We start from the raw sequence: 13,085 nt of genomic DNA, 5'->3' as shown, positions 1-13,085 counted from the left end.
ACACACTAAGACAGTCGTGAAAAGGGCATGACAAAGCCTCTTCTCCCTAAAGGAGACTGAAAAGATTTGGCATGGGTCCCCAGATCCTCACAAAGTTCTACAGCTGCACCATCGAGAGCATCCCGACCTCTATACAAGGTGGTGTCAGAGGAATGCCCAAAAAATAGTCAAGGACTCCAGTCACCCAAGTCATAGACTGTTCTATCTGCTACTGCACGGCAAGCGGTACCGGAGCACCAAGTCTGGGTTCAAAAGGCCCCTCATAAGCTTCTACACCCAAGCCATAAGACTGCTGAACAATTAATCAAATGGTCACACAGACTATTTGCATTGACCCCCCCTCGCTGTTTATTATCTATGCATAGTCACTTTACCCCTACCTACATGTACAAATGACGTCAATTACCTCAACTTACAAGTACCCACTGTATATAGCCTTGTTTTTATTATTTTATTGTGTTACTTTTTCAACTTTAGTTTATTTAGTAAATATTTTCTTAACTCTATTTTCTTAAAACTGCATTATTGGTTAAGGGCTTGTAAGTAAACATTTCATGGTAAGGTATACCTGTTGTATTCGTTGCATATGACAAAAACAATTTGATTTGAACTCCAGTGTAGATTTGGCCTTGTGTTTTAGGTTATTTGTCCTGCTGAAAGGTGAATTCATCTCCCAGTGTTTGGTGGAAAGCAGACTGAACCAGATTTTCCACTCGGATTTTGCCTGTGCTTAGCTCCATTCCGTAAAWWWTTTTATCCTGAAAATCTCCCCAGTCCTTAACGATTACAAGCATACCCATAACATGATGCAGCCACCACTATGCTTGAAAATATGGAGAGTGGTACTCAGTAATGTGTTGTATTGGATTTGCTCCAAACATAACACTTTCTATTCAGGAGAAAAAGTTAATTCTTTTGCCAATTCTTTTGCAGTATTACTTTTGTGCCTTGTGGCAAACAGGATGAACGTTTTGGAATATTTTTATTCTGTACAGGCTTCCTTCTTTTCACTCTGTCATTTAGGTTAGTATTGTGGAGTAACTGTAATGCTATTGATCCATCCTCAGCTTTCTCTTATCACAGCCATTAAACTCTATAACTGTTTTAAAGTCACCATTGGTCTCATGGTGAAATCCCTGAGCTGTTTCCTTCCTCTCCTTCAACTGAATTAGGAAGGACACCTGTATCTTTGTAGTGACTGGGTTCATTGATACACCATCCAAAGTGTAATGAATAACTTCACTATGCTCAAAGGGCTATTTATTGTCTGCTTTTACATTTTTACCCATCTACCAATAGGTGCCCGTCTTTGCGAGACATTTGAAAACCTCCCTGCTCTTTGTGGTTGAATCGGTGTTTGAAATTCACTGCTTGACTGAGGGACCTTACAGATAATTGCATGTGTGGGGTACAGAGATGAGGTAGTAATTCAAAAACCATGTTAAACACTATTATTGCACACAGAGTGAGTCCATGCAACTTATCATGTGACTTGTTAAGCAAATGTTTACTCCTGAACTTATTTAGGCTTGCCATAACAAAKGGGTTGAATACGTATTGAGTCAAGACATTTCAGCTTTACATTTTTTATTAATTGGTAAACATTTTAAAAAACATTATGGGGTATTAAATTCAGGCTGTAACTACAAAATGTGGAAAAAGTCAAGGGGTGTGAATACTTTCTGAAGGCACTTTATGCTTATCACCGCCCACGAGTGTCTATTGATTGCAGTCTAATTTTACACCCTGGAATGGTGGGTGTCAAGCCGTGGTCGATTGGTGCCTCCATGCCTGCTCCTAACATCCCCGTAAGTCTGTACACTTGGCACGGCAGATTAAAGAGTGTAGAGATGGCGCAAGGCCAGTTTCCAGCAGCGAACATGGGAGCCTGGAGGACTAAATCATGCAAGGACGATGCAGACAACGTGACTACGGTCACTGACTCTAATACTCTGTTATAATTATGTTATCATTTGTTGTTGGAGTGTAGAGCTTCCTCTCTGATTTATGTGTCCATTACTGTGAGGTAAGCACAAGATTCACACACAGTTCATGGAAAAGTTTGAATTGAGGAGCGATAAAGTTTTTGCCGTTGTCTGTTGTCATGACATGAGGTGTTTCAGAATCTGCGAGCACAAAAATGTGTATTGTAGCATTAGAGGACTTCCATAGCCCCAGCTATGGAAGTCCCTGTCGTCTTCATATTGTGTTAACATTGTGTTATTGTGTACTGAAGCTACGGAACCAAAACCCCCATACTCCCCCATGGGCTATTGAGTGGTGCAGCGGTCTAAGGCACTGCATCTCAGTGCAAGAGGTGTCACAACAATCCTTGGTTCGAATCCAGGCTGTATCACATCCGGCCGTGATTGGAAGTCCCATACGGCGACGCACTTGGTCCAGCGTCATCCAGGTATGGCCGGGGTCGGCCGTCATTGTAAATAAGAATTTGTTCTTAACTGACTTGAACTAGAAAAAATAAAGGTTAAATAAATACAAGGTATCATGCTTGCTATGACATTAGCATATTACACATTCCAATTTAATCAGATAGGTCAACACGTGTGTCATTGAAAACTCTTCACCTCATTAACATAAATGTTATAGCCATGATCAGAGCAGGCAGACCAATCCGCTGTATCACAGCTTTGGGATCATCGCTTTATGAGCCAGAGATGAGATGCTATTAGCATGTGATTCTGAATGGCTGATCTTTAGGTGGGCTGCGTTTGTAATGATTCCTTTGAAGGAGCTCATAAAGAGGCATGGCCACAGGAGCCATAAAACAGGTTGTAAATGCCGGAGGACAAAAGGACAGTCAAACTGACCAGGAGTGGAGGGTGGCTCCATAACAGATCCAACAACACACCCAAACAGAACCTTGTTCAGTAGGGCATGTCATAGTCAAATGGTTTGCAATGGGAAAATAACATCTGTGTTTTAATTGGACATGTTTAGGTGGTAGGGGAGGACATTTCAAAATGTCTTTGCCTGAACACTGCCCAGCTCTTATACGTGACATGTGATGATGTCGGTAAGAGCAGCTACACCCAGCTTGCTAATTGTGTTCTGTTACCACTTGTTTAAATATGAATCCTTATTCATGTCTTGTCTTGTGTTTATGGCATGCTAACCCTTCAACTGCTGCTCTTATACATTTCAATAGCAGTTTGGGGTTGACGGTGCATTCAGCCATTTTACAATGTATATGATTTGGTATTTTGTATGCTAAGTGAATATTGAGAGAATTGTCATACAAACAATGTTTATGGCATATGAAGCACAACTCTGACAGAATGAATGTAAGCCTTTAACACAGACATAGTTAAATATACATGTCATCAACAACAAGTTATAGGAAGTCACATTAACATTCTTTGTGTGCTGCAATCCTTGTCCAAATGCATTTTCTCATAAGATAGAAATAACACAATAACGCTAATAACATCTTTTTAGTCGAATTATTAAACAGGTTCTGTTTTAATTAATTTCTCATTGATCTGTATAAATCATAATATTATATCAGGTTTACAGCAGTGATATAATCTCTCCATCTCATAGATCATCTTCATTAACGATCATTTGAAGCCACCTAATAAAAAGACAGAGTGGTATTGTGAAAGTATGTGTGGAAAACCTCCAGAGGAGATAATAGCAATGGTGGACACTGGAGCCATTATCCCAACCCCCTGAGCACCTCCTCCAATTTACATTTTAGTAGACCCTCTTATCCAGAGTGACATGCAGTAATGAGTTCATACATTTTGTTGTTGTTGTACTGGTCCCACATGGGACTGAACCCACAACCCTGGCATTGCAAGCACCATGCGCTACCAACTAAGCCACACGGGACCCATAATTACACACGGGACTGATGTGGAGTCATCGACCATGAACCAGTAGCCATGTGCTTCTCATATGGACTATCACATCATATGAAGTTATGGGGTCTTCTTATGTGGGGAGAGACACCAACAATAGTTACGAATGACATTTCCATGAGTGATGACCCAGGTTTAGTGAAGCTATGGCTCATTCCTCATCATTTGCACCCATTAACGGAGCATGTCTGTCACTCGTGTCGAACGGCTCCGCCGCCTGGCTGATATGTACAGGCATGACACCCCTGTCATATAACGGGCCCTTAACATGTAGGAATGGCCGCTGGTTCTCCAACGCGCCAACGATTGTCGTGTATCTAAATCTTCTTCATTACAGTCTGCGGTTCTGTGTTTCACCGTAGCTCCTTCTTTTTATGAGTCAACAATGTTGTGTCGTGACTCTCGGGCAGCGGGCACGCCGGAGCTGAAACGCCAGTGAATTGCACTTAATTTCATGCCATCAGCATTAATCTATGATCAGGTTTCCATCGCACACTCACCCCAGAGTAAAGCGATCCCTGAGGGCTATCTGTGTTAGTCAATCCCCCTCCCTTTTACCSTCAGAACAGCCTCAATTCATTGCGGCACGGACTCTGCATTCCACAGGGATGCTGGCCCATGTTCACTCCAATGCTTCGCACAGTTGTGTCAAGTTGGCTGGATGTCATTTGGGTGATGGACCATTCTTGATACACACGGGAAACAGTTGAGCGAGAAAAATCTTGCAGCATAGCAGCGTTACACAAACTGGTGCACCTACTAACATACCCCGTTCAAAGGCATTTTTTGTCTTGCCCATTCACCCTCTGAATGGCACACACACACAATCCATGTCTCAAATGTCTCAATGATTAGCAATCCTTCTTGTCTCCTCCCCTTCATCTACACTGATTGAAGTGGATTTAACAATTGACATCAATAAGGGATCATAGCTTTCACCTGGATTCACCTGGTCAGTCTCTGTCATGGAAGGAACAGGTGTTCTTAATGTTTTGAATACTCAGTTTATATTTGACTGCTGAATTAAAGCACCCGATTGGGGGAAGAGCACCATTCATAGACAGTAGACACTGTTGTTCTATCTATAAAGGAATCCTAGGACCATATTTGAGAGCAAAACCCATTTGGAGACTCTACCGACCAATCCCAAAGCAACCCCTATAGCTCCTAGAAGATCTGACAGGGTTTCATACTGTAGGTGTAAGCAATATGGTAAAAAGTCCCCCTAACCTATTACCTATCCATTCCTCCCAGATCACCACAAGTGAGTAAAGGATAGGGGTTAGGGGTTGGTTTGGGATTGGACATAGGTAGGAGATTAGAGGTAAAAGAGAGAAAGAGAGTAAGATAGAGAGAGGAAGAGGGGAGGAGAAAGAGAGGTGGGTAGAAAGATAAATATTTTTATTACATATGAAGAGTGGGAGGAGGGAAAGTCAAGTAGCTCCTCCATGCTTATGAAACAGCAAACTAGCCCCGATATACATTCTCCCCATTTAGGTTTCCTGCGTCAGCGAATGTTGTAGCCACTCACAAGTTTTCCTTTCCCCTTCAAGGCGGGATAAATAATGAATTTTCAATCATGTGCTTGAGACGAACGTGAATGCAGGGATATGCACCCCACCCTCCATCCAGTCCTTACATACAGCATGAGCTGAGCTGTTAACAACATAGATCTGTCTGTGCCTCCTCCTCGCCTCTGCGCTCAATGCACACTGTACTGTAAATGTTGTCCATGTCTCTGTCACTGTCATTGGACCCCAGCAGCACATCTGGGTGCTATTCATTAGGCCCCAGATGGACGAAAATGCACTAAAACACAAATGTACTACCTAGATTTGTCACAAAACGTTTTCTGTTGCAAAATGTTTTCTATTGCATGCTCGAATGACTACGACCATGGTTTTGGCACCCTTGCTCTTTAACACATGCAGTGTTGTTATTGATTGGTGGATGAGAGGGGAGGTGTTGGGTCGGAGGGGAGGAGTGTGGTGACACGTTGCCATGACATATTAGCAGGAAGTTTCTCTCCATGGTGGTGGGCGTGTTCCCCTGTTGCCATGGTAAAGTTGCCTGGGAACGTGGAAGTGAAAGTGTAGAATGTTTGTGCTTATTAAATGTCCCCACAGACACCCACCTCAACCCTCCACAATGACACCCCACCCCATTCACACCCCACCCCATTCATCTGTCCAACACTGGTCCTAGACAATATTTCTGTGTTCAAAATACACACATCCAATATACTTCACAGTTGTAGGATGCCAGTCATATTCTGAGAAAACCCCCTATGAATTTATATAGGATTTATAATAGTGGTTGCATGTTTGGACTTGAAATGTGGGTGTTGCCACAGCTATTCGATATACTAGGCTTTTGCTCGGAGAAACTCGGGGTCGGGAATCCTTTTTTCCAGATTTTTTTCATCATGTCGCCCTTGGTGACATCAGACCGTGGTTGCCAGAGGCATATCCAGCAGCACTATTAGGAAAGAGAGCTCTCAAGGTCTGTCTATGTACTCCTGGATAACACATTAGTGTACAAGTCCGGCGGCTTATAGATAGCCAAGAGCAACAGTACATCACCCCCTTCTCTTAATAGAGCCAGCCTCGGTTCCTGTGTTTGCAGTCTTATAGCTTTCCACATGCCCCCCAACCGCGTGATCCTTCATGTGTCAAACCAAGGAGAGGGAGCACACACATGTGGGTTTGTGCACACACACACACACACACACACACACACACACACACACACACACACACACACACACACACACACACACACATGCCCGCACTTACACACCCAAGCAAGCCCTATCCCCCTGCCTTATTAATTATGTATACAGTCACAATAGAGGCGGTTTGCAGGAAAAAGCACATGACCAATAGTTTCCTGCTTGGTTTAAGCGAATGATGGGAGGGCCATGATTTCCCTAAGGGGCTGTTCTAGGCCTCTCTTCTGAGGAGGAGAAACGGAGATCTTCCCCATAAAACCTGATTGTTAATTTTGAGCGAATGAGGACAGCGATTAAAATGGATGACATTTCAAAAGCATAATAACAATGTGGCCATGATTGACTGCGACTGATCTGTGGCAGGCATGCTGTTATTGTTACTTGAAGTCTCACTAGAAGCCGGGAGAATGATATGTACCAATATTTCATATTTCTCTGATGGATTTTTTTTTTCTGTCACAAATGTAACCAGGATGATATGAACATGAATGAGTTCTCTGATCCCTAGTACCACTCCAATATCTATATTGAAGGAGTTTTTCCCCCTTCCATTACACGTCTGAAGTGCTATCGCGTAGACTCCTCAACTCTAGCTCATTTCGGTGGAGTGTTGCTATCTCTCTATGGGAAGATAAGCCATCCCCTGAAACCTTTATCTGCTCAGAGGGAGGAATGCACCTTAATGAAGTGCACTGTACTCACACACACGCACGCACACGCACACGCACACGCACACGCACACACACACACACACACACTTGTTTACATAATGCCTTTATTGAAGTTGTAATCTGAAAGGCAGGTGTATTGAGGGAGGAGGGAGCACTTTGTAAAAGGTTGGATTAGAGGGGCCCTTGCTAGTTTAATGGATTAACGGATGGTTCTCATTTGTGTCCTTATAAACCTGTCAAGAACCTGTTAGGAACCATTACGGCCGAGGATTGCTTATAGAGGAAACGGAATGAGTAAGGAATGTCCTTTTGTTTTATGTTATTCTAGCCAGTATTTATCTTGCATTTAACCAGGCATGTCAATTGAGCTTGAAAACATATGTTTTAAGAGAGACCTGGCAAGAAATCTCGTAACAGGAATATTGCTGTCTCTTCACTTCTTGACATCCTAACTGAATCCTAATGATATGTATCAAAACTATTTGCCCATTGGAATCGCATATTGTATGTCGGATAAACCTGTAATGTGAGAAAATGCTCTATGTCACATGAATGCAGTGAAATGGTAATTATAATCTAAATATTCACATCGTCAGTGCTCGAAGACCTCTGGGAATATTTGACTAGCTAGACCCACACACAAACGCCTCAGAAAAAGCCAACCGCCGTTTTCTCCAGCATCGTGATGTCGCAAAAGGCAGAACCTGCATGGCTAACATTGTATTTATAGCCCCAGGAAGTAGGCCACTCTCCATCGCTTACATCCTAGCATACATCTTAAACATGTTACACAATAATGCGGTTATGTAACAATTCAGAGAAGTGGCACTTAGGGGTTTCCGGCTGCAGCCCATCTAAGAGCCCTATGCGATGCTCTGGCAATCTGGGTCTTACCGGGAATCTCTGATACGTTGGTATGAAGGAGGAAGGAAGGAGTGAAGACAATATCAAGCATCCTGATCCACCCCTGCGGTGTAAACACATGTAAATCCATATGGGCAAACTATATGCATCAGGATATATAAAGAATACCCACTGGGCACACTACCTCATTTCAATGTCTAAATGTGGGTAATATTTGGTTGAGACGTTGATCAATGAGATATAAACCTTTTTTCACCCACTCAAAAAGACAGCCAGAGTGTTTTGTCATCTAACTGTGTTATCACTGCTAGTAGATACCCATAGACTTCCAGTCATTGTGCTAACGCTATGGAACAATGGTTTGCATAACTACCTCTAACTTCGTTCATACTGGACACAGAGACATAGAACTGGTATCACCAAGTCCATCTGACTCTGGGGAAGTAGAGAAAAATCCCAAAGTATCCCTTTAAAGGAGATGTATCTAATGCTTGGATAGTTTCATCTGAGCCACTGGGTTAATCCTATTCTTCAACTTAAATTTTTGGTTTAGTTGGAGACGTGCATCCAACATATCATTTGTTAACGTGTGGACAAGTTAATAGGCTATTTACTGTATTGCAAAAATGCTATTGAATTGTGTTTGGTTGTCAACGCAACCAAATATCAACATTTGAAGGGGATGTATCTTTTGTACCACTGACTGAGTCTGGCTTTAATTCCAGTTTGTCTACAAATTAATCATTTATATGGTGGATTCACATCTCCATTTCAAATCGAAAATCAAAGTTAAGTTTAGGACGAAATCAAACTAGAGGCCATGAGTAACTTGGTCAAAAATAATGTCATCGATTGGCCTATGGGTGGCGCAGTTATAAGCAGTCTCACTTAAACCCTCATATCAGTCTTCCCTTTTGACTTAGAGTCTTGAAACTTTGTATGTAGGCGTCTTTCCTTATTCCGAACATATTTGCCTCAAGGACCCATAAGGTCCGCCAGAATAGATACTGTATTCGTCAATCACCGATTGTACATATGTTAACTTAGTTTGAGAAAAGCTAAAATATTGGTTAAGAGATGGCTGAGTTATTGATAAATCAGGAAATCTGATTTTACGTGTACTTTTAAATCCTTCGTAAATCCACTCCACAATGGCCTATCAACTTTTTAAGGGTCATCAAAGCCATTACCATGATGAACCATGTTGTTTGGCATTGATATTTTTAAAAATTATGAAACTAGTAACAATTCACTTGTTTAACTATTTAATGCTAATGATTAAAATAATCATAAAAGTCAGATTCACTCTAAATTTGGTCTTTGGACTCATCACAATAGTCCCTAAAGTTTGAGAAAATAACATTGATACATTCAAAGATGGCCACACTATACCAGTATATGCATATTAGCACATATGCTCTCATAAACCATAGGACCAAATGACACCAAATTCGGGATTGTAGGCCTTAAAAGGTCATGAAAAGTCTAAATCATATTTTTTTATGAAATTTGAGGATGTTTGGATGAAACCAGATCAAAGTATGAAGACCAAAGTATGAAAACTGAATGTTGCGTCTACATTGATAAAGTTTGATCATAAAGTTGCTGGTCCCCTCCCCCATGTCAAACACCTGGATTCAGGAGGCGGAATTATTAAGGGGATATGGTGACATCACCCTAGCTCTCATTTTAATACACCAATGGTAGCATGAAATTCTCTCACCTAATTTTAAAAAGTACTGCCTTGTTAGCAACATCGGAGAAGGTGTGTTTGCAACAGGGGCACAGTTTATATAACTAGATAGTTACTCTACAGGTGCCAACATTTGACTGTAGGTTGTMAGCAMATTTAATTCAAAGTTTACACTATTGATCTATGGCAAAGATACTTATATGTTTCCCCTCTGACACAGTTGTCATGTCAACACATCTGTCAGTACTGCTGTGAACTGCATCATAAAACATTTTTACATCATTAGCTAGGTTTCCATCCAATTGGTGACAGATTTTCATGCGGATATTCTCAAATCTGCATAAATAAAATATGTGACTGACTTGTTGAATATAATATAAGATCCCAGCCCACTGAGCCTGTCTTTTCAAACTTCCTGGTAGTTAGCTATGAGAGAAAAAGCATTTTTTGCAACAAAAAAAAGTCATTTCTATCTCCCAAAAATATAATGGGTGATATGAGTCATTCAAAAGGCTATTTTATATGGGAATCAGAATGACTGATTGGGACCTTTAACTTAGTTTGAGAAAAATAAATATGATTTTATGTGTCTATTTAAACCACTGTAAATCCACTCCACAGTGTCCTATCACTTGTCATCGCCTCACTGAATTTGGTATCGATATCTCAAAAACAAGGAAACGGATTCTTTGCAAATGCAATGCTAATCATCTGCAGAAATCTTCTCATGAACCATACGTCAGATTCAATCCAGATTTTGTATTTAGACTCATCAGTCTTTAATGGTTTTGAGAAAAATAGATGCTACATTCAAATATGGCCACACTGTACCTATAGATGCACGTTAGCACATACAGTACCAGTCAAAAGTTTGGGACACACCTACTCATTCAAGGGTTTTTCTTCATTTTTACTATTTTCCACATTGTAGAATAATAGTGAAGAGATTAAAACTATGAAATAACAAAAAGTGTTTTTAGATTTTAGATTCTTCAAAGTAGCCACCCTTTGCCTTGATGACAGCTTTGCACACTCTTGGCATTCTCTCAACCAGTTTCACCTGGAATGCTTTTCCAACAGTCTTGAAGGAGTTCCCACATATGCTGAGCACTTGTTGGCTGCTTATTCTTCACTCTGCGGTCCAACACATCCCAAACCATCTCAATTGGGTTGAGGTCGGGTGATTGTGGAGGCCAGGTCATCTGATGCAGCACTCCATCACTCTCCTTCCTGGTCTAATAGCCTTTACATAGCCTGGAGGTGTGTTGGGTCATTGTCCTGTTGAAAAACAAATGATAGTCCCACTAAGCGCAAACCAGATGGGATAGTGTATTGCTGCAGAATGCTGTGGTAGCCATGCTGGTCGGGTGATTGTGGAGGCCAGGTCATCTGATGCAGCACTCCATCACTCTCCTTCCTGGTCTAATAGCCTTTACACAGCCTGGAGGTGTGTTGGGTCATTGTCCTGTTGAAAAACAAATGATAGTCCCACTAAGCGCAAACCAGATGGGATAGTGTATCGCTGCAGAATGCTGTGGTAGCCATGCTGGTTAACAAATGATAGTCTCACTAAGCGCAAACCAGATGGGATAGTGTATCGCTGCTTTGAATTCTAAATAAATCACTGACAGTGTCACCAGCAAAGCACCTCCACACCATCACACCTCCTCCTCCATGCTTCTTGGTGGGACCCACACATGCGGAGATCATCCATTCACCTACACTGCGTCTAACAAAGACACTGCGGTTGGAACCAAAAATCTCAAATTTGGACTCATCAGACCAAAGGACAGATTTCCACCGGTCTAATGTCCATTGCTCGTGTTTCTTGGCCCAAGCAAGTCACTTCTTCTTATTGGTGTCCTTTAGTAGTGGTTTCTTTGTAGCAATTCGACCATGAAGGCCTGTCTCCTCTGAACAGTTGATGTTGAGATGTGTCTGTTACTTGAACTCTGGAAAGCATTTATTTGGGCTGCAATCTGAGGTACAGGTAACTCTAATGAACTTATCCTCTGCAGCAGAGGTAACTCTCAGTCTTCCTTTCCTGTGGCRATCCTCATGAGAGTCAGTTTCATCATAGCGCTTCATGGTTTTCGCGACTGCACTTGAAGAAACTTTCAAAGTTCTTGAAATTTTCAGGATTGACTGACCTTCCTGTCTTAAATGAATGATGGACTGACATTCCTCTTTCCTTATTTGAGCTGTTCTTGCCATAATATGGACTTGATCTTTTACCAAATATGGCTATCTTCTGTATACCACACCTATCTTGTCAYAACACAACTGATTGGCTCAAAAATATTAAGAAGGAAAGAAATTTCAGAAATTCACTTTTACCAAGGCACACCTGTTAATTGAAATGCATTCCAGGTGACTACCTCATGAAGTTGTTTGAGAGAAGGCCAAGAGTGTGCAAAGCTGTCATCAAGGCAAAGGGTGGCTACTTGGAACCATCTCAAATATAAAATATATTTTGATATATTTGTTTAACACTTTTTTGGTTACTACATGAATCCATATGTGTTATTTCATAGTTTTGATGTCTTCACTATTATTCTACAATTTAGAAAATAGAAACAAATTCTGAAAAATCCTGGAATGAATAGGTGTGTCCAAACGTTTGACTGGTACTGTACATACAGTATGCTAATGCTAAACATACTTAACAAATGTTCTTCTCATGAACCATAAGTCAGATTGACTCCAGATTTGGTATATAGACTCAATGATTAAGCCTCTAATGAATTTGAGAATGGTTAGATGCTGCATTCAAAGTCGGCCACACTACACTACTAGATGGTACTATATCACACCTGGGCTATAAGAACTGAACCGGTAGATAAGGGTGTATATGTCCTTAGAAGCTTTGTGAAGATAAAGTCACTGCAACCTTAGATGGCTGGACCAGACCAGGTGGACTTTGTCTCATGCAAATTAATGTTAGATAAGAATTATACAGACAAACAATGTGAAATATCGTGAAAATAACGCTGAAAATGTTTCACAAATCTTAACAATTCAAATCAAATTGTATTTGTTACATGCGCCGAATACAACAGGTGTAGACCTTACCGCGAAATGCTTACTTACATGCCCTTTCCCAACAATGGACAGTTAAGAAAGTAAGACACATTTGCTAAATAAAAAATGAATTAGTAACACAATAAAATAACAATAACGAGGCTATACAATATACAAGGAGTACTGGTAACGTGGCAATGTGTAGGTGTAACAGTATAACTTTA

The sequence above is a fragment of the Salvelinus sp. IW2-2015 genome, linkage group LG27 (genome assembly GCF_002910315.2).
Source record: "Salvelinus sp. IW2-2015 linkage group LG27, ASM291031v2, whole genome shotgun sequence".
Lineage (NCBI taxonomy): Eukaryota > Metazoa > Chordata > Actinopteri > Salmoniformes > Salmonidae > Salvelinus > Salvelinus sp. IW2-2015.
The sequence above is the reverse complement of the archived record's forward strand: the minus strand, read 5'-3'. Positions refer to the sequence as shown.